This window comes from Mauremys mutica, chromosome 6 (genome assembly GCF_020497125.1).
Source record: "Mauremys mutica isolate MM-2020 ecotype Southern chromosome 6, ASM2049712v1, whole genome shotgun sequence".
NCBI lineage: Eukaryota > Metazoa > Chordata > Testudines > Geoemydidae > Mauremys > Mauremys mutica.
The window spans coordinates 15,977,185-16,000,446 of NC_059077.1; the positions used below are offsets into that span (position 1 = coordinate 15,977,185).

Sequence of the window (23,262 nt, forward strand, 5' to 3'; positions counted from 1 at the left end):
CCTCCACACTTCTTAATGTCCTGTCTGGACTATCATAGCAGCTGGAGGCTGCCTTCCACTCATTTCTCACTAACAAGTCACTGTGTCTTATTCCTGCATTCTTTATTACTTCATCACACAAGTGGGGGGACAATGCTACGGTAGCCCAGGAAGGCTGGGGGAAGAACGGAATCAACAGGTGGGGTTGTTGCAGGAGCACCCCCTGTGAATAGCATACAGCTCATAATTTCTGCTGGATCTGACACAGAGCAGCTGTGCTCTCTGGTTCTATGATACAGTGGTTCTCTAGTACACTTGCCCAAATTCTAGACAGGACTGATTCTATTTTTAGATACCAAAAAGGAGGGATTGACTCAGGGAGTCATTCCCAATTTTGGCTTTTGCGCCCCTGGCTAAGAGCAGCCAGGGGCACTTATGACAGCAACAGATGGTGCAGTGCAAAAGGACTGGTAACCATGATCATCTTTTTACCAATGTATGGATTGGTAGATGGTACAGTATGGCTGGTAACCATCTCTGCTGTCCATGCAAAAGCATGCTGCTGTGTAGCGCTGCTGAATCGCCTCTGTCAGCAGCATCTAGTACACATACGGTGACAGTCACAAAAGGCAAAACAGGCTCCATGATTGCCATGCTACGGCATCTGCCAGGGCAATCCAGGGAAAAAAGCCGCGAAATGCTTGTCTGCCATTGCTTTCCCAGAGGAAGGAGTGACTGACGACATTTACCCAGAACCACCCGCGACAATGATTTTTGCCCCATCAGGCACTGGGATCTCAACCCGGAAATTCCAAGGGGCGGGGGAGGCTGCGGGAACTATGGGATAGCTACGGAATAGCTACCCACAGTGCAACGCTCCAGAAGTCGATGCTAGCCTCGGACCGTGGACGCACACCACCGATTTAATGTGTTTAGTGTGGCCGCGCGCACTCGATTTTATACAATCTGTTTTACAAAACCGGTTTATGCAAATTCGGAATAGTCCCGTAGTGTAGACGTACCCTAATACTTGAAATTTCAAAATACAGGTGAAGTGTGTAACTTCAAAGGAACTTCTAGGTGGCATTGGAAAAACCATATTGCACTCTTCTCTCCAAATCAGGCCCCTCTTTGTGCAGGCTGATAAGGAAATATTGTACAACTGGAGATGCAGCCTTTCAGGTGAGCCTTAAATACTGAGGTTCTGACTGCTTGTGGTCATTAAAGATCCCACAGAACCTTCCCCAAACGTGAGGTGTGAACTCAGTTTCTTTCCCACTGAAATTTCAATTTAGGTAATTACATTCAGCCTACCCTACTGTTTCCCCTGAAGTTTCGGCTGGATACAATAGTCATATGTTGGCCTAAACTGCTGTGTAGTTTGGCTGTACACTGTTTAACAACTGCTGTGCAAAATACCTCCTATGCTTTATATATTTTAAGGCCCTGAAACAGTCACACTGGAGCTCCCAGGTAACCAAATTAGAGTGGTGAAGAACAAGTCTCCTGAACACTGCATCTACCAATGAATGTGCAGTCTTTAAGCTCAGACCCCCACGATGTGTCTGAATATAAGAAAACTGATTGACTTTTCTTGTTGAGTTTGTAGACCATCCCTCGCAGCTTGCCTGGTAAGGTGCAGACTGCAGGGAACAATGTGATGATGGTTATTCCATAATTTATTATTAAAAACCACAATTTACACTTAAAATGACTGCATATTAAAAGCATAATTAAAACACTATGTCAGCAGCAGCAATTTGGTGCACAGCCTCCTCGTTACTCCAGGTGGGGCTTGTTGGCCAGAGAGCCATGAAAACAAACTAATTGTATTGAAGGTATTTAGAGAAATATATTTAGGCTTGTTATTTGCTGTCGTACAATCAACTTGAATCTGCAAATTATAATGCATATTTCACAATGCTTGGGGTTTATAACATTAACATTTTGAAGTTTCATCTACCGATTTGAACAAATTATCTGCTTGGATGAGTAGGCTACAGCTGGCTCTCCCAGGGGAAAAAATCAAGGGAAATAGATTGTTTTTACAAAAATAAAAATGTTTAATAACTTAATTATTGAAAAATGACTGTTTTCCATACTTGAGAAAAGCACCTGCTTAGGACTAGCATTAAAGCAATCTTTGGACAATACAGAAAATTTTCCTTAGAAATCTGTAATCTGGTTCAATGTAACCAATCAGAACTCATATGCAAATTATTTTTATACTGATTGGTTGCATTGCATTTCATCAGTATTATTCAGGCCATTTCCGACCCTACTGAACCTCTTCTCTTATCTCCCCTTTGCAATATTAGTTTCAAAGGAAAAAAACTAAAATTCTGGCATTCATGGCTACATTGCCATTCTCAGACAGAGGAACTTTAACTCCTCCTGGACAATTATGAGATGAAGGTGGAATCATTTGTTATCCCCTATATTTGCAATTCATTTTCAGATTTGACCTCTGTGACAGAATGTACCCCGGTATTCACACCCTACACACTGTTCTAATAATCTTTGAACAAACTATGCCTTGTAAGATATAATTTGAAAACTCATAATTTGCTGATCAGTATCATCCTGATGAAATATAACTTCAAGCATAAGGTTCCACTGTCTGGTGTTATTAACACATGTTCCAAACTGAGGTTGGCAGATAGGTCTGTCTTAAACAAAGGAATGTGCTCTTTGCTTAATTTGCATTTAAGCAGTAAGCAGGGTCATCCAGCAGCAGGCAAAATAAAGGAGACTCAAACAGTTGAGGAAAAAAGCAGCAGGGAACATCCTTTCCCATAGACTTTTTTGTCTCCTGGTACCCAGCTGGGAAATGTTTTTCAAGAGGGGAACTGAAACTTTAAAAAGGAGAGTCAAACACCCCCAAGGCACCCCTCTCTCTTTCTGCCCAGCAATACACTGCACCTAAAGGGACAAAGTAAGCAGCTGTTGAACTGGGAGAGGGGTTCTGACCTAAGAAGTTTGGTCAGTAAGACTACTGAAAGCATATGGTAAGAAAACTTTGCTTTGAATATAAAAGAATGTGTTAAGTTAGGCACGCGTAATGATTTATCTTTGTTTCTTGTAACATTATAACTGTCAGACTGGGTCAGACCAAAGGTCCATCTAACCCAGTATCCTGTCTTCCGACAGTGGCCAATGCCAGGTGCCCCAGATGGAATGAACATGACAGTAATCATCCTGTGATCCATTCCCTGCTTCTGGCAAACAGAGGATAGGGACATCATCCCTCTCCATCCTGGCAAACAGCCATTGATGGACCTATCCTCCATGAACTTATTTAGTTCTTTTTTGAACCCTGTTATAGTCTTGGCCTTCACAACATCCTCTGGCAAGGAGTTCCAAGGTTGACTGTGCGTTGTGTGAAAAAACACTTCCTTTTATTTGTTTTAAACCAGCTGCCTATTCATTTAACTTGATGACCCCTAGTTCTTGTGTTATGAGGAGTAAATAACACTTCCTTATTTCCTTTCTGCACACCAGTCATGATTTTATAGACCTCTATCATATCCCCCCTTTGTCGTCTCTTTTCCAAGCTGAAAAGTCCCAGTCTTATTAATCTGTCCTCATATGGCAGCCGTTCCATTTCCCTAATCATTTTTTGTTGCCCTTTTCTGAACCTTTTCCAATATATCTTTTTTGAGATGGGGCTACCACATCTGCACACCGTATTCAAGTTCTGGGTGAACTGTGGATTTATATAGAGGCAATATGCTATTTTCTGTCTTATTATATATCCTTTTCTTAATGATTCCCAACATTCTGTTCGCTTTTTTGACTGCCGCTGCACATTGACTGCATGTTTTCAGAGGACTATCTACAATGACTCTAAGATCTCTTTCGTGAGTGGTGACAGTTAACTTAGACCCCATCATTGTATATGTATAGTTAGGATTATGTTTTCCAATGTCCATTGCTTTGCATTTATCAACATTGAATTCCATCTGCCATTTTGTTGCCCAGTCACCCAGTTTTGAGAGATCCTTTTGTAGCTCTTCACAGTCTGCCTGGGACTTAACTATCTTCAGCATTTTGTATTGACTGCAAATTTTGCCACCCCCCTATTTACTCCTTTTTCCAGATCATTCATGAATATGTTGAATAGGACTGGTCCCAGTACAGATCCCTGGGGGACACCACTATTTACCTCTCTTCATTCAGAAAACTGGCCATTTATTCCTACCCTTTGTTTACTATTTATAAGCAGTTATCAATCCATAAGAGCAATGGCGAGCTGGAGCCGGTTCCCATTGGTTCGCAAGAACCGGTTGTTAAAATTAGACGCTGGTGTAGAACTGGCTGTTGAGGGGCGGGCAGGCAAATAACTCTTGTCCACGGGCCACATCTAGCCTGCAGGACAGTTCTGGCCCCCACCTGAGCTCCCAGGAGTCCCAGCTCAGGAGGCTGAGGCTCCCACGGCCCTCCCCCCCTGCAGAGCCGCAGCGTGCCATGCTGCCGGCAGCTGGGCAGCTCAGCTCCCGAGTCCTGCCGCTCTGAGCGGCTGCCGGCAAGGTGTGTGTGGGAGGGGTTGTGAGCACCGGGGCCGCCTAGGGGGTGGTGGGGAAGTAGGGCAATTTGCCCCAGGCTCTGCAGGGGCCCCCGGCCCCACGAGGATGTCTCCGGGGCTGAGCTCCTCCTGCTCAGAGCCAACAGGTCAAGCGGCAGGAGCTCAGCAACCCGCCAACGTTTTGTCGGGTGTAAGAAAAACATCAACAGCTACCTCGCAATTACTGGGGGGTGGGGGAGGGGTTATTCTAATAGATGTAAGCAGAGTCAGGATGAGCCCCACCCTGACATCTGGTGGTAAATTATGGGAAGTGCAGAAAGTGTTGCATGGGTATTTCGGTTATTTGCATGGGCACTCCCACCCCACTTAGCATACCACAAAGCAGCATGGGATGGTTATTTTCACAGCTGTGGGAGCCCCAATTTCGTTGTTATTGGGGCAGGAGGAATGAAATGTTGTCACCCTGATTGGGTAAATGGGGAACTACAAAATTGTCTTGTGATGGGGGGTTTCATTGTCAGCTGGATAGCGCTTGCTAGATGGGGCACATGGGTTCCAAAACCCATTGAAAAGAGAGAGGCTGGGGACAGAGATCTGTACTTGGTCGTGCAGGCTCTTTGTGTGAGCCAGAAGCACCAGTTCCACCTGTGCCTCTCTCCACTGTGGAATGTCAGAGTTAATTTTTGATTCCCTTAAGAATCTAAATGCAGGTTACTGAGCTGAATTCACTGGTACTGGGGCTCCCCTACTAAGAGCTGGAATCACTGACGAACTGGACTTGCTGAGCTGAGAGCACTGAGTACTGTGCTAATGAGTGGGGGAAGTCTGAAGCTATACCGTGGAGCAGAGCAGCTGGCAGAGTGGAATGGAGCAGTTTGTGCAGCCACTGGGTGAGTGGAGCCAAGCAGCTCCCGTGAGGATGGCTGGAGTGGCTCCCAGGACAGCTGGTGGACCAGAGCAGCTGGCAGAGCGGAGCAGCCCACAGAGCAAGCGGAGCTGAGCTGTTTGCGGAGATGACTAGTGGAAGCAGAACCCCACGAAGAGGCAGGGCAGTTGGCCCCAAAACCACGTAAGGTGCCCCTTTCTACCCAGGCTGGGGAGGGGGACCTCTGCAGAGAGACTCTTGAGCTCTGGGGCTGCACTGACCCGGGACAGAGACTTTTGGATTGTGGGACTTTTGGGACTGTGGGTGATTTGGGGGTTGCTGGGCTCAAGGGCCCCGAGAGAAGGACATGGCCCAATTTGCTGGAGTGGGTCTTTGCTCACGGTTTGACCTATGAACTCTAGCTGAGGTATTTTCCCAGTTTAATGCTTGTTGTTTGTCATGTAATTAAAGCTTTTCTGCTACTCCGAGACTCTGTGCTTGCGAGAGGGGAAGTATTGCCTCTTCGAGGCGCCCAGGGGTGAGTGTAAGATTTTCCCAGGTCACTGGGTGGGGGCTCGAGCTGGTTTTGCATTATGTTGTGGGGAAGGGACCCCTATGTATTGAACCCGGCCCTTGCTGCTATCGTTTCGGCCCGGCAGAAGGGGTACATAAACATGTAAAAAAATTGTTTTTTATTGTTAAGTATGACTCCCAATGACTCAATGCATTGCCATTTCTTATGGAGAAAGGTACAAAAAATACATACTGTGGAACATCCCTTAAATCAGAACTTTTTCTAGGGAACTGGTTGTTAAGATTTTGGCAGCTCATCACTGCATGAGGACCTTCCCTCTTATCCCATGACAGCTTACTTTGCTTAAGGACCTTTGGTGAGGGACCTTCTCTAGGTACACTATATCCAAGACTATAACAGGATTCAAATAATAGATAGATAAATTAATGGAGGCTAAGTCCATCAATGGCTGTTAGCCAGGATGGGCAGGGATGGTGTCCCTAGCCTCTGTTTGCCAGAAGCTGGGAATGGGCGACGGGATGGATCACTGGATGATTACCTGTTCTGTTCATTCCGTCTGAGGCACCTGGCACTGGCCACAGTCAGAAGACAGGATACTGGGCTCGCTGGACCTTTGGTCTAACCCAGTATGTCTGTTCTTATGTTCTTACGTGTCAATGCTAAAATTTGTCCCCTGCTGATGTAAGCAGCTCATTACAGTGACACACAGCACCTCCACGAGTGATGTAGAGCCACAATCAGCTTATATGGGATGATATAATATGTGTGTAGACACTGAATTAGTTGTGTTCAACCTCATACTTCTCTAGCAGCTGTCCACAGTGCCCTTGGCCCCACGTCAGTGACCACTCCAGTCAGAGATTTGAACTCCACTGCCCATAGACTGGAAGCCTGCACCCCCTTTAAAACACCTTGAATGTGTTTGAAATGCCTTTTCCTGACTGCCCATTTTGGTGAGTACACCTAGCAGCTCACCCTTGTGTGCATTTGACTGCCCAAATGACCATGCTGGCTCCACACGCAGAACGCTACTAGACTCACGCCTGCCTGGATCTCCTTGGCCCATGGGGAATAGAGGCTGTGCAAGCTCAGCTATGGACCAGCTCTAGAAACATTGACGTCTATAAGTAGGTTGCATGGGGAATACTGGCAAAGAGGTATGACAGGGATCAGCAGCAGTGCCTTGTGAAAGCAAAGGAACTATGCCAGGTGTATCACAAAGTGAGGGAGGCAACAAAAAATCTGGTGCTGCCCCAAAGCTTTTCCAATGAACAGCATGGCTTGCTTGGCAGTGACCCCACCAGCACCCCACAGCTGACTGTGGATACCCTGGAGGCTCCTGAGATGGAGGCAACTTCTATGAACAATGAGGGGAGTAGGGGACACATGGGGGGGGATTCAAACCATGTTGTAAGCCAGGAACTATGTGAAACTCTGCAGGAGTCTAGCCAGTCCCACTGGGCGAGCACAGATAAGCCTGCTGATGAAGGGAATTCAGACAAGTGCGTACATGCATTTTTCCTCACAATGTTTTTTTTTGCTTTTCCTTTCCCTCAAACCTCATCTCCCTCCCTGCCTGCCTTAATATCCCATATAAAAATGGTGCCTGGCCCATCTACAAGTTAAGACAAAAGTGGTCATTGCTTTACTGGTATAATGTTAGAAAATAAAAGATTAGGGAATCAATTTTAACAAGGATTGTATGACGGTCTGGTTACATAATCCACATCAGATCAGTGTCCTGTGCTCACCAGAGGTAGACCAAACAAAGGTAGAGTCAGCATCTGCAAAATACTTTTCATTCCTTTGGCTTGTTGGGCTAGACGTGGGAGCCATGCAGAGTACTCTGTTTGTCAGAATAAAGGTGACTTCTTTATTTTCTTAAGAGTTCTCAATGAAACTTACATGAAGATACTCTGCAATCCTCTCATGAAAGTTTCTAGGGATGACAACCTTTTTTTTTTTTGCGACCGCAACAGGACACATTCTCATATCACTCTGCAGTGAGTTTGGCTGGCCCCATTGCAGTAAACAGGATATAAACATACAGATCCAGGCAGTTTCGGTCTCTGTGCCTTTATCACCCTCAGGAGTGAGGTATCAGCCAAAATCAACACTGCCTGTGAAAATAGTGCTAATATATTCACTGCCAATTCCCTGTACCCATGCCCAAGGACGGCGGTATAACATTTCATAAATTCCAAGGTGAGAAGTGGCCATTATGATTATCTAGTCCGTCCTGAATAACACAGGCCATAGATCTTCCCCAAAATAATTGCTAGAACAGATCTTTTAGAAGAAACCTCAGGGTTTGATTTTAAAATTGTCAGTGATGGAGAATCAACCAAAACCCTTGGTAAATTGTTCCAATGGTTAATTACTCTCACTGTTAAAAATATATGTCTTACTTCTGATCTCCATTTGTCTAGCTTCAACTTCCAGCTATTGCAGGGGTAGGCAACCTATGGCACAGGTGCCGAAGGCGGCATGTGAGCTGATTTTCAGTGGCACTCACACTGCCTAGGTCCTGGCCACCAGTCCGGGGGGCTCTGCATTTTAATTTAATTTTAAATGAAGCTTCTTAAACATTTTAAAAACCTTATTTACTTTACATACAACAAAAGTTTAGTTATATATTGTAGACTTATAGAAAGAGATCTTCTAAGAACGTTGAAATGTATTACTGGCATGCGAAACCTTAAATTAGAGTGAATGAATGAAGACTCGGCACGCCGCTTCTGAAAGGTCGCCGACCCCTGAGCTATTGGATTATGTTCTACCTTTCTCTGCTAGATTGAAGAGTCAATGATTAAATATTTGTTCCTCTGTAATCAAGTCACCCCCTTAAGCTTCTCTTTGTTAAGCTAAATAGATGGAGCTCCTTGAGTCTGTCACTATAAGGCATGTTTTCTAATCCTTAATCATTCTCGTGGCTCTTCTCTGAACCCTCTCCAATTTATCAACATCCTTTTTGACTTGTGGACACCAAAACTGGACACAGTATTCTAGCAGCATCTTCATCAGTGCCAAATAAAAGGTAAAATAACCTCTCTACTCCTAGTTGAGATTCCTCTGTTTATGCATCCAAGGATTGCATTAGGCCTTTTGGTCACAGTGTCAGCCTAGGAGAAACCCAACTCCTTTTCAGAGTCACTGCTTCCAAGAATAGCATCCCCCCTCATCTACATATGGCCTACATTCTGTGTTCTTAGATTTATACATTTACATTTAACCATATTAAAATGCATGTTTGCTTGCACCCAGTTTACCAAGCAATCCAGATGATACTGTATCAGTGACTTTTTTTCATTATTTACCACTCCGCCAACCTTTGTATCATCTGCAAACTTTATCAATTATGATTTTATGTTTTCTTTCAGGTCATTAATAAAAATAGGGCAGGGTCAAGAACCCTTTCCCCCTTCGCCTCACAGATATTATGCAGTACACAACGTGCAACTATAACCACTGGGATGTTTTTCTTGCTGAGATCCAATCTAGTGACTAAACAATGTCAGCATCCCTTCAATCTACCAAAAGCACATTCGGCAGTCATTCTGCACCTTGGCGCTGTCGAGGTGGCCAGTGTATGGCTTCATGAGCCAGGGGACCAAGAGGTAGGGCTGGGAATCACGATTGCCATTTGAATATTGCCATTGGGAATCCACCAGTCAGGAATTATGTTCCTGCTTCCAGCTTTTTGAAACATGCTCTGTTCTTAAAGATGTGAGCATCATGCACCTTCCCTGGCCAGCCCACATTGATATCAGTGAAACATCCCCAGTGATACACTAGCATTTGCTAGAAAAGTAGCTCTTTCTGTTGATATACAGTGTGGGAAGGTAGGCTGGTGACGAAATAGGGATATGCCCCGCACTGTGGATTTTCCAGCTCCAAAATGATTGCCCATCCTAGAGTTTAAAGCCAGAAGGGACCCACCAGATCATCTAGTGTGACCTCCTGTATATCACAGGCCACCAACATCTGCAGATTGAACCCACTGACTTGTAACAAGACAGTGTTGCAAGTTTCCAGAATGTGATCGCCACTCATTTCTCCACTGTCAGTGCGGCTCTCATTTTGGTGTCCCTGCTGCAGAGGGCTGGGATGAGCTCGGCACACAGAGCCAGGGCTGTGGCCTATTGCATTCGAAAGTTCTGAAGCCACTGCCCATCATCCCAAACCTGCATTATGATGCAATCCCACCAATTAGTGCTTGTTTCTCAGACTCAGAAGCATCACCACCAGATGTATTGCTGCTCTGTGAATGCCAACACCAACATGGCTTCCCCCCCCCCACTACATCCATCAGGATCCAGTTATGGTACTCAAATATCTCCACATCTTCCTCATCACAGTTCCGCTTGTAGCAATACTCCCTCAAGCTCTGTGAATTGTATGTCCTGTATCAGCAACACACATGAGCATCGTGCTGAACTTTGCAGAGTCCATGTTTCTGTCAGAGAGATGGCAGAGACCGAAAAGGGCCCTGTGCGAGTTTTAAAAAATATTGTAAAAATTATGGGATGTGGAAAGTATTATGGGCTGGATAAAGTGGCATGGTGGTAACTTGACCCCTAATACCCAGAAATCCCTGGACAAATCACTGCTATCCCACTGTAGTGAGGCAGAGTGGCCTCCCGCCAAGCCGGGGGAGGGGAGGGGGCTGCTCTCTGCACCTGGGTGGGTGCAGCCAGGCCAAGCCCAGCCCTCACGTTGGAAGTTAAGAGGTAGGACAGGAAGTATAAGAGGTGGGGGCCTCTGGCTCAGTTGGAGAGGAGCCAGGGAAGGAGACAGATGCCTCTTGCTTGCTGCAGGCCTCTGGCCGAACCGGGCTGTGGCCTGCCCCCAGAGAAGATTGAGCCTGGAGAGGAGCATCTGGGATGGCTGAGTAGCCTGAGGAGACAGAGGAACCCTGGATGCCGAAGCACCTCTCTGGATTGTGGTAGGAAGCAGCCCAGGGAAGCCAGACTTTAGTCTGCTTGAGTTGGCGTGTTTCACTGGGATCTCTGCTGACCCATTGGTGAAGCCCTCTGTCACTGTCAGGGCCCCGGGCTAGCACCAGGTGCAGTATGTGCGCCTGGGTTCCCCTGCACCCTGCTGCCAACCCCACCTCTGGGCTGGCAGCCTCCCCATCTTAGGCTGAAGGGTCTGTTTGCAGCTCTGCCCTGCTTGAGGGCCAGGGCCCCATACATTGTAGCCCTTGATTTGCTAATTCCCCCCACAACTGGGCTGACCTCCCAATGAGGCAGAGTGACCTCCCTCCGAGCCAAAGGGGGAGGGAGGACCGCTAACCCACTACACCCGCAAAGCACGGTGAAACGTCCCAGAAGGCCCTGTGCTGGAGGATGGCAAGGAGTACACTGATACCTACCTACCTATGGCGCATCACACTGTATATTGATGCAAGCACTCCTAGTAAGTATGGGCAGTGCCAATGCAAGCAGCCAAGTGTGCGTGCACCCAAGTAATATTAAAAACTTTGGTGGTTGTACACCACCATAACTTGTGTCAACCAAACTTTAAAGTGTGGATATGGCTCAAGTGTTGCAGGATCAAGCACCCAGAAAGTGAGAATGTCTTTGTTAAAAGAAATAAAAGCTTCTAGTTTAAGAAGCTTTGTGTGGGAGGGAAGATTAACACTATTGTCTGCAAACCTTAGCATATTTTTTTTTAATTATCTGTATAGAAACACAGTTCTGGATGCTATTCCTTGCATTATGCATTTTTATATTCTTTTATTATGCTCATCACCATAGCAACTGGGCACCTTGCATTTTTAAATCAAGTTACGAAGTAAGGATTAAACCCGGCCTTGGTTAGCACAGAGAGGTGATAGGGAAGTGCTCTTCTGTGTTCTCTGCCAAAAGACTCCTCCTGTCCAACACAGGAGTCCATGCGACAGAGAGGGCTGATGATGTGCTCTCTAGAGCTCACTTTGCTGCTTCTCTGAGCTGGGGTAGTGTACAGCAAACAAATTAATAACTGATACTCAGTTCCAGCATGTCTCTGTCTCCCACAGAAATCGTAGAGGCACAACAGGAGTAATGGACTAAAATCCAGAACATTCTGGGGAAAAAGATCTGAGAAAAGACTAAACAAAATCATTGCAAGGACCCTCATTCACCCCATCCACTGTCAGGACCCTCATTCACCCCATCCACTGTCAGGACCCTCATTCACCCCTCCACTGTCCCAGAGAAAAATAAACAGCTCCTTATGAGTTTCAGACTGAGGCTGCTGACAGATCTAATAAAATCAATAGGATCACCTTCCCATTATCCATTATTTCCCTTGAGCAATCAATCACAGGTATTTCTGTGCCTGAAACCTAAGTGGCAAGGTGTTGGCAAGTGTGCAAACTTACCAGCAGTGGGTAGAAATATCAAGTCTAAACTACAGAACTCTTCAAAACCCTTTCTTCAGGACTTGCTTTGTTTCCAAAACACAAACTCAAAACCACAACAAATGAACCCAAGAGCACTAGATTACAACCACACAGGACTTTCCAGCTAGGAAGGAAAGGGCTACACACCCTTTCCGGAGGGCAGTCCCAGCATGCACCAGCTGGGAGGGAGAGAACACACACATCCTTCCTCTAGGAGAGTCCTTCCAAACTATTATGGTAAGAACTACTCTAGGGTTTCCCTAAATCTGTGTCTCTGGTGGGCTGTCCCCTCTAAATAGCAGGAGGCCTTAAGAATTCCCATGGACCACATGCTTGCTCCTAATCATAAAAGCTACAGCTATAGCTCCTGGGTATAAAGGTCCCAACAAGGCCTGTATTAGGGATATTGGGACATGCGTATGTGCTGCAAGGTCCCGTGCCTGATACACAGGGACTGTAAAAATATAGATGATACAGGCATTTCTCTGTTACTATATATTATAGCTCTGCCCCAGAAAATGAGAGGTTCAAACAGGGATAAGCTGTTGATGGGAAATGATGGCTCTTTGCACACGGGTTTCACCCATACCTTCCACGCCTCAGGCTTTTGACTGAGTGTCAGGCTTTTGGGAGACACTTCAGACTCAGGAGTGCTTCCAGAATCTCAGGGCTTTTGTCTGTGCAATTGCAAAAAGACAGTGAAAAGATAATAAGAACATGAGAATGGCTGTACTGGGCCAGACCAAAGGTCCATCCAGCCGAGTATCCTGTCTTCTGACCGTGACCAATGCCAGGTGCCCCAGAGGGAGTGAACCTAACAGGTAATGATCAAGTGATCTCTCTCCTGCTGTCCATCTCCACCCTCTGACAAACAGAGGCTGGGGACACCATTCCTTACTCATCCTGGACTTAACCTCCATGCATAGGCGGCAGGTTTGTATAATTTTTGGTGGGGCCCAAAATGGTGGTGCCCCCCCGCTCCCGCCCTGTAAGCCGATATAAAATGAAGCTACAACGCGTCAGCGCCACAAGATTACAAGGGTCAATTAAAAGTGGAAAGTCAGAAGCAGCACTTGCCTACTTCAATATACGGTATTATATTTTGTTGCATCTGTTGTGATGAAGTGGGAATGTTCTTAATATTTTCTCTGAATACTGTGTGGGTGCCTCAGTTTCCCCTGCAAGATGCCAACTGAAGGTGTTGGGGACAAAGAGATCAGGTGGCCTCCTTGTCCAGAAGAGACACAGAGGCCAGAGGAGGGAGTGTCAGTTTGGAGCTGGCTGGGGAAATTGGGAGAGACCCAGAACTTGGTTCTGGGCTCCCCACCCCCCAAGATGGACCTGACAGAGGGGTTCTGTTTTCTGTACCAACAAGCTCTGTTTAAACTGTGTTCCCGTCATCTAATAAACCTTCTGTTTTACTGTCTGGCTGAGAGTCACATCTGACTGCAGAGTTGGGGTGCAGCGACCTCTGGTTGCCCCAGGACCAGCCTGGGCAGACTCACTTTGGAAAGTGCATGACGTGGAAGGGCATGCTGAATGCTCCGAGGTCAGACCCAGGAAGGTGTAAGCTTCTTGCCCTGGAGACAGTATGCTCCGAGAGAGGAGGCTCCCCCAGAGTCCTGACTGGCTTTGTATGGAGATGTTCCAAAGCATCACAGCATCCCCTTCCACACCGTGCACTTCCCAGAAGTCCGCACAGGCACTGACACTCCCTCCTCTGGCCTTTGTCTCTTTTCCAGGCATTAGGAGGCCACCTGATCTCTCTGTTCTCCAACACCTTCAGTTGGCACCTTGCAGGGGAAACTGATTTGGGAGAAATGAAGTAAAAGCTGCCCAAACCGAGCTTGAGCACTCCTGAATTTTGAGGTGTTCAAATCTGGAAGGCAGGTGCTGGGGGTGGGAGAGGGCTGTGGGCTCCATGGGGGAGCATGGCAGCAACTGTCTGGAGCTGCATGGAGCCAGATACGCTGGTCTGAGTGGCACAGTAAGCGGTTTGGGGGTTGGAGAAGAGGTAGGGAGTTCCGGGGGGCAGTCAAGGGACAAGGAGCAGGGGGAGTTGGATGGGGCAGAGGTTCGAAGGGGCAGTCAGGGGACAGGCAGCAATTGGATAGGCATGGGAGTCTAAGAGGTTTATCAGGGGACAGGTAGGGGGTGCGGTCCTGCGGGGGGGAAGTTGGGTGGGGTCTCAGGAGGGGGCAGTTGGGGACAAGGAGAAGGGAGGCTTAGATAGGGGCTGAGGTCCCAAGGGGCAGTTAGGGGCAGGGGTCTCGGGAGGGGGTAATTGGGGAACAAGGACCAGTGGGGCTTAGATAGGGGGTGGAGGTTCTGGGGGGCAGTTGGGGCAGGGGTCTGGGGAGGGGGCAATCAGCGGACAGAGGCTGGGATTCAAAGGGCTCTGGGCTGCTGGCAGCCGCGGGGATCCCAGAGCCCTTTGAATCCCAGCGGCGGGAATCAGAGGGCTCTGGGCTGCCCGCTGCGGCGGGGAGCCCAGAACCCTTTAAATCTCAGCCGCTGCTGGGATTTAAAGGGCTCTGGGCTGCCTGCACCCGCGGGGAGCACAGAGCTTTTAAAATCCCAGCCGCGGCCGGGAATCAGAGGGCTCTGGGCTCCCCGCCGCAGCAGGCAGCCCAGAGCCCTCTGATTCCCGGCCGCGGCTGGGATTTAAAAGGCTCTGGGCTGCCCGCCGCGGCGGGGCGCCCCGGGCCCGCGGATTCCCCGCCGCGGCGGGGATTTAAAAGGCTCTGGGCTGCCCGCCGCGGCGGGGAGCCCAGAGCCCTCTGATTCCCGGCCGCGGCTCGGATTTAAAAGGCTCTGGGCTCCCCGCGGTTGCAGGCAGCCCAGAGCCCTTTAAATCCCAGCCGCGGCCGGGAATCAGAGGGCTCTGGGCTGTCTGCTGCGGCGGGCAGCCCAGAGCCTTTTAAATCCCAGCCGCCGCCGGGAATCAGAGGGCTCTGGGCTGCCTGCAACCGCGGGGAGCCCAGAGCCTTTTAAATCTCAGCCGCTGCTGGGATTTAAAGGGCTCTGGGCTGCCTGCAACCGCGGGGAGCCCAGAGCCTTTTAAATCCCAGCCGCAGCCGGGAATCAGAGGGCTCTGGGCTTCCCGCTGCAGCAGGCAGCCCAGAGCCCTCTGATTCCCAGCCGCGGCTGGGATTTAAAGGGCTCTGGGCAGCCCTGGCGGCGGCGGCAGCGGCGGGGGGGCGCTCCAAGCAGGGGAGAAAAAACATTGGTGGGGCAGAGCCCCTGCTTGGGATTTATTCATGGGGCTAAAGCCCCAGAGCCCCATATAAGTCGGCGCCTATGCCTCCATGAGAGGTGTATCCTGTTTGGGCAGACTTCATTGAAGCAGTAAGGTCCCTTACTATGGCCTGTCATTACCTACATATCTTTAAGTTAAGTTTCCTTGACTTAAAAACAGTAATTTGCTGTAGATTTTATTGAGTCAAATGGCAAAAGCAAGCTGGGATGGGGGATGAGTGGAGAGAGGGAGGGGAGAAAGAGGTTGAAGGATTGCAGCCAAGAGAAGAATTTCAGGATTTTCAATTTCCAGGTGAAGGCGGGTGTATGTAGTTTCACTGCTGCCTTGGACTGAAATCATGCCCTGCTGTGCAGATTGACATTAATGATCCCCAACAACTGCTTGACCCACCCCATGTTCTGTTCAGCTCTGCCGGCCTAAGCATCGGAGGATGTCTGGACCAGTTTGCAAGGTGCTGGCCCAGCACCCCTGTTAATCTGTCAATCTCCAACTCAGGCAAATGGTGGTCTCTGTCCTCTCTCCCCTATGGGTGTGAAATAGGAGCAGACACCCTGATTTTCCCTCAGCTCCACAGACTGACCCCCCAGATACAGAACCAGAGCAGTAGCCCCCCCACAGACATGATGCCCCCACAGAGGAACAGGAGTCAGACAGGTGCCCCAGTAACTGCTCAGACTAGTTCAGAAACCTGGGCCCCTGAGAACGGCAAAAGCCAAAGGAGAGTGGAAAGGAAATTCACTTTTTTCCCCTTACGGCGGGGACAGAAACCACAGCATTAAAATTCACCCCTACAAAAAAGCACCCGCCCGCCTCCATGGAAACGTTATCCAGCGCTTTGCGACCTTAGAGACGGTGGTTGCCTCTAGGCGCATGCGCAAAAGTACAATTTCTCCGTCGTGATGGTGGAAGCAGGAGGGGGACTGGTGGTTGCCCGGATGTTGCGCATGCGCGGAGGCAGCTGGACGTGTCGGCGGCGGTGGCGGAGCGGCAGCAGCTGCAACTGCAACAACAACACGGCGGAGGCGGCGGTAACGGGGCGGCTGGATCCTTCCCTCCCCCGCGCCGGAGGCTCGTGAGCGCCTCCTCCCCCACCCCGCCGGGACAGGCCGCGCAGCCCCAGGGCCTGGCCCCTGGCTGAGGAGGAGGCGCACCAGGGGCCGCCGCACCGGGGCGGGGGGAGCAAGGGGGGCTCGGGCCCGCCGCGGCCCAGCCGAGCCTAGAGCGCCCAGGTAACGCCCGCCCCGGTTGTACCCAATCACACGCCGCCCCGCCCCCACTCCGAGATAGCGCGGGCCCCCCCTCGGGCTACCCCACCCCCCGCCTGGAGCTTCCGCTCTGCGCGCGCGCGCGGGGGCTTTCTGCGCCCTGGGGCCGCTTGTCCGTGGGTGGGTGGGTGCCCCCGAGCGGGGGGGAGGGGAGCGCTCCAGGTCCCCCTCTTTGGCGCGAGGGGAGCGGCCCCTGGGGCTCCACCCGGCCGTAACGGGCCGCCCTTGTACGAAGTTCCCAGGGCTGCGGCCAGGGGACCCTTGCACCCCCACGGAGGTCCTGGTGCTGATCCCGCTGCAGGACGGGGGCGTTGGGAGAGCATCCTTCCTCCCTGCTTGCGCCCTTTCCCTCCTCCCTCCCCTCCCGTTTACAAGTTCTTCCCATTGTCTTGCCCCACTTATTTGGCTCCCCCCTATCGTAGGAGGTTGCCCACCATGTGCTGCACTCTGCTCCATTCCCCAGCTCCCTTACTCTTTTTTTTTTCTCCCTGTGGTATAGAAGGTTTCTCGAGTCTCCTGTTGATCAGTCTATCCCCTGTTAAGCTCTTCCACCATCCTCATTATTGAAGTGCCTTTCCTGCCACTCTAGTCTTTGATACTGTGGCCCACAGCTCTAGTTACACTTCTAAAACTAAAACGTGCTGTGTGTTTTTTGCTGTTTGTTGGGGGTTTTATCATATTTGGTTTCTGCTCTCAGATTGAACACATCTTGGTTTTTTTATTGTAAATCATGTTTTTAGTTTATTTTAAGGTGTCCAGAGGCCCTTATGCTTTGAAGATATTAGCGCATATTAGGATCCTTGTGTGTATTTTAACATAAAATCCCAATCCTCAATCAATTCTTTTTGTGTGTGGGTCCCTGTAAACTAGGTAAAAGTTGTTTTCAAACTCTGTGACTATTCTGTTTATAATTGTGCCTGTAAATTAACTTATTTCATATGTATTCTAAGTTTATTATTTAACTATGTGCAGCATTTCTAGATAAAAATTGTATGTAACTGCCAGACAAAATAGTTATACTAAATTACAAAATTAATGTAATTAAAAGGGAGGCAACTTATCCTCCTTACCCTCCTTCTGGCCATCATCTTGTTTTGGCTAGGTGATGGTTGGAACAAGGCTTTCTTCCACTTTACAGGCATTAACCTATTTTGATTTTTGATTTCCTTGTCTTACAGGCATGTATATGCATTTAATATTATTTTTTATTATTAAAAACGGTATTCATGCACAGAGCAAAGCTCTAAAGAAATCAGTACAAATGTCCCTGAAACTGATCAGCATCTAGAATTAGTTTTATAAATAGATGGGTTTAATTCAACTTACTTTATACAAGAAATAACACAATAGATGTGCAGATGTTGAGAAATATTTGTATACTGTGGTGCAGAGCAAAGGACCTCAGTGCAAAAAATTTCAAAAGTACTACACGTATTCTGAAAAATTCTTTTGGGGCTGGAATTTTCCATGCTTGGTCTCACCACAGAGGTGAAGCTTTAAAAAAAAAAAAAAGGGCTTGAGCAAAGACAAAATGCTATCCCTGTGCAGTTTTCAGTACAGAATCAGAGGGGTAGCCGTGTTAGTCTGGTTCTGTAGAAGCAGCAAAGAATCCTGTGGCACCTTATAGACTAACAGTTTAGTCTATAAGGTGCCACAGGATTCTTTGCTGCTTCTTCAGTACAGAAGGCACATTAGCTAAATACCTATTGCTATGGAATCAAGGCATTAAATAAAAATATAAAATTACACTACATTTGTTCATAAGAGACTACTCTTCAATCTATTATTTGGTTCAGACACCATTATTTCTTTTATTTATGAGATTTTGGCCAGGTTATTGTTCAGTTCTTATTGAAGGAAGCCTTTTTTCAAAAAGGTGAGTTTGTATTCTGCTCTGAAAACAGTCTGCTTTGGGCTTCCTTTGTTCTGTGTTAAGGAGTTCTGCATCTTCAGGCCCGTTGCTGAGAATGTCCTTTCCTCAGCTCCTGAAATTCTCACTGTGGCTTCTGTCAGTGAGACAGAGATAGTGAGATAGAGGTGTGATGGTGTAGAGGGTAACATGCTTAGTTACAGTCCTGAAGCTCATGGGTTAGATCAGTCAAGACTCACACACTGAAAGGCAACTTCCAGTTCACCCAGTTGCAATATGGTTTCCGGAGCCTTTGTGTTAGGGCTATCAAAGGCAGTTGGGTGTGATGCTGGCCCCCATCGCTCCCTTGTTTACCATTGGTTGTGAAATTAACAAGCCTTAACCAGTCACCGCAATGAGCTATGGGCTTGGGGAAACTTTTATTTGACTCTCAGTGGTAGTATCCCTTGTGAACACAGATGTCTGAGATTCAGCCTCTCCATCTGTGTGTTTCTAAGGGCTTGTCTACACTTACAGTGTAGCTGTGCCACCATAGCTCTTAGTGAAGATGCTATTTACACCAACAGGAGAGGTTCTCCTCTCAGTGTAAGTACTCTACCTCCCCAAGAGGCAATAGCTATGTCAATGGGGGAAGCCTTCCCTTGACATTGCGCTGTCTAAACTGGGGGGTTAGATTCATATAACTACATTTCTCCCGGGTGTGGAACTTCTATGCCCCTGAGCAATGTAGTTATACTGACATAGGCTTTATCTGCACTTGGAACTTAAGACAGTCAGGTCCTAGCTCATCGAGGGTCTCAAAGACTAGGTATAGGTTTTTGAAACGGATCCAATTTGAATGGCAGCCAAGAGGAATATGCAGCACCCCACTGTTGTGTGATCATTAGGGCCCTACCAAATTCCTGGTCCATTTTGGTCAATTTCATGGTCATAGGAATTTAAAAATAATAAATTTAATGATTTAAGATATTTAGATCTGAAATTTGAGTGTTGTAACTGTAGGGGACCTGACCCAACTTGGAAGGCATCAGCACAGAAGTAAGGGTGATGTGGTGTGGTATGGTATTGTCACCCTTCTGTGATGCTGCTGGCGAGGCGCAGCCATCAGAGCTGGGCACCTGGCCGGCCACCACCTTTCTCCAGCGATCCAGCTCTGAAGGCTACAGAGAAGGTGATCTCCCTACAATAGTGAAGGTGACCTCACCCCCCAACCCTTTTTTGCATGGGGAGCCCCATTTTGAGAAACACTGGTCTCCCCATGAAATCTGTATAATATAGGGTAAAAGTACACAAAAGACCAGATTTCACAGCCCGTGACGCCTGTTTCATGGCTGTGAATTTGGTAGGGCCCTAGTGATTATCTTCCTTCCCTGACAGAGTCAGGCTGTTGTATGTACTACAAATTGGAGTTTATTTGGCCTTTATGAGTCCTTAAGAATAATGGCTGGCGGTATGGGAAGGGAAATTGAAATACAAAAACTTAAGTTTAATTTAACTTTAAAATGTGATTCTATTCTGAAAAAGACTGTGTAAACATGGTACCTATTCATCATCTTTTCCATATACAGTAACTCCTCACTTAATGTTATAGTTGTGTTCCTGAAAAATGCAACTTTTAGCGAAACGATGTTAAGTGAATCCAATTTCCCCGTAAGAATTCATGTACATGGGGGGGGGTGGGTTAGGTTCCAGGGAAATTTTTTTTGCCAGACAAAAAGCATTATATACATTTTAAACAAGCAATTTAATACAGGTATTAAACAGCCCCCCATCAGCTCCCCTACGCCTCTCGCCCGCCGGCGGAACCCATGGATCAGTGCCTTTCCCCTGCCTCCCCCTCCTGCCCGTGGCAATCAGGAGGCTGGGGGGAGGAGCAAGGATGCTGTGTGCAGCCTCCCCCCTCCCTCTCCTGCCTTCTGAATGCCACAAAACCAGCTGATTGCTGCGGGGGGGGGGGCTGCCAGCTGTGGACAAAGCAGGTGGCCAAAGGACGTTATAGGGGAGCATTGCACAACTTTAAACGAGCATGTTCTGTAATTGAGCAGGGATGTAACATCAAAACAACGTTAAGCAAGAAGACGTTAAGTGGGGAGTTACTGTATGTATTTGATTCATAGCTGTTGTCTTAGGTGACAGAGTGAGGGTAGGGTTTTTTTGTCTATTTCTGCTAATCCTGCAGAGGCAGCACAGCCAAGCTAGATCCTTGTGTATCCTCAGTAGAAAGGTTTACTGTGTTCCAGTTACAGGGCCAATCTGTTACACTTGTAAAATGTCTTTGAAAGCAATAGGTGCACACAGGTGGAGGCTGAGAAAAACAAACAGATAAACTCTTTAAAGGCAATTAAGACTTCAGATTTGGTTGTTCCACAAGAAGAAGAGGCTATCTACATTTTTGAATTGTTGTCTTCTCTTAATTAAGATGAAATATTATTGCTACTGAAATTTGTCTCAAAGCATTTCTCTGAATTCCTCTTATTCTGTTTTGTACAATTGCGCCAAAGATTTTTTTCTTTTCTTTTGTGTTGTCCTTGCTTTAGTATAAATGGATATGCCATTTCTGCCACTACCATCAGTGAAAGAGCAAGCATTAATGTTGTTTAACTTAATTCAAATTGAAGAAAAATTCTAATATCTAAAGAATAGTATGGATAACTTCCATCTACTGCGTGATATATAAATCCATACCAGTGTAGTGCTATAGTATACTGCTTGCTGTTGCTATTGTGTGCTGATTGTGCCGGTATCTACAAATCTGTTTTTTTTGTTGTTGTTCCTCATTCAGGCAAGTAGAGAGAATTTGACGTGGCTGGGAAAGCATCCACACTTGGCATTAGGGCATCTGCATCAAGACATAAAGGGTGCTTTGTTGCATATTTGTTTGTGGGCGTCACTTTATTAAGTTTATTGTGGAAACTCATATTCTAACACTGCAGTAGTAGAAGACCATGAAACTAATGTAATAACCAGTTAAAATGGACAGTTTAATAACCAGCTGCTACAAATAAATATGTTCGTTGGAAGCTGAAAATATTATTTTTTCCCTCCAGTTTTGCTTCTAAAGGACAAGAAATATTTACCCATTCAAATTTGCCTTCCCTAGGATACATTTTTGGGCACCAATTCTGGAATTGTTTTTCATCACTGAAAGTTTCATCATAGTGCACTCTAGATATTAGATTGTAAGTTTATGTATGTGTTTGATGGTGTACGTCACAGTGGAGTCCAACCCCGTTGTGGCCTCTGGGTGCTCCTGCAATATAAATGTTAAATTAAAAAATCTATAGTTTATGTAAACCCTCGAACAATAAGAGATTGTCTCCACTTTCACAGGCCTTGGGTGGCAGGCCAGTCCTCGCCCACAGACAACCTGCCAACCTGAAGCATATTCTCACCAGTAACTGCACACCGTACCATAGTAACTCTAGCTCAGGAACCAATCCATGCAACAAACCTCGATGCCAACTCTGCCCACATATCTACACCAGCAACACCATCACAGGACCTAACCAGATCAGCCACACCATCACCGGCTCATTCACCTGCACATCCACCAATGTAATATATGCCAGCAATGCCCTTCTGCTATGTACATCGGCCAAACTGGACAGTCTCTAAGGAAAAGGATAAATGGACACAAATCAGATATTAGGAATGGCAATATACAAAAACCTGTAGGAGAACACTTCAACCTCCCTGGCCACTCAATAGCAGATCTCAAGGTGGCCATCCTCCAGCAAAAAAACTTAGGACCAGACTTCTAAGAGAAACTGCTGAGCTTCAGTTCATTTGCAAATTTGACACCATCAGTTTAGGATTAAACAAAGACTGTGAATGGCTTGCCAACTACAGAACCAGTTTCTCCTCCCTTGGTTTTCACACCTCAGCTGCTAGAACAGGGCCTCATCCTCCCTGATTGATCTAACCTCGTTATCTCTAGCTTGCTTCTTGCTTGCTTATATTTACCTGCCCCTGGAAATTTCCACTCTTGCATCCCACGAAGTGGGTATTCACCCACGAAAGCTCATGCTGCAAAACGTCTGTTAGTCTATAAGGTGCCACAGGATTCTTTGCTGCTTTTACAGAACCAGACTAACATGGCTACCCCTCTGATACTCTCCTTAAAATGTTAGTCTTCAGTCACAGTGGTGAAATCTGTCATGAAGTATATTGTGTCCACTAATGTGCTTGTCTTGGACTGTATTACAGAAACCTATCAAGTGGCTGATGGTCTAATGATTGTTTTTATCATTGCCTTCAGTGCTGTAGCCCGAGTAGAAACACAGTGTACTGTACATGGTGAATATCTCCATAGACCTCCAAGTTGCCTGAAAGGCATCAGCAAGAGCCCGAAGTTGTCATCTTTTTATAGTAAAATTTGGAAATGTTTGAATTCATTTTGAAATCTTCTAAACCTGAGGATAACCTATTTTAAAATCCAGAATAGGAAGCGCTGGATGATTCAGTGCACAATAACATGAGGCATATCCAGTTGAAACTTGGCCTTAACACCATCTGCAAAGATAGTATCAAAGTAATAGACCATCTTCTCCTCTAAAATCAAATTGTGTTTTGTATC

General features: G+C 47.1%; 1 protein-coding gene across 2 annotated transcripts in view; it reads left to right on the forward strand.

The window, feature by feature from the left end:
• Positions 1-16,457: 16,457 nt before the first annotated feature.
• Positions 16,458-23,262, forward strand: part of SMAD4 (SMAD family member 4) — a 30,576-nt gene continuing 23,771 nt past the window's right edge. The window contains exon 1 of one of the 2 annotated variants that reach the window (XM_045021426.1): positions 16,458-16,780. The gene's annotated coding sequence lies outside the window, so the exon portion shown is untranslated. The remainder of the gene's footprint in view (positions 16,781-23,262) is intronic. The other variant, XM_045021424.1, reaches the window with a different exon arrangement.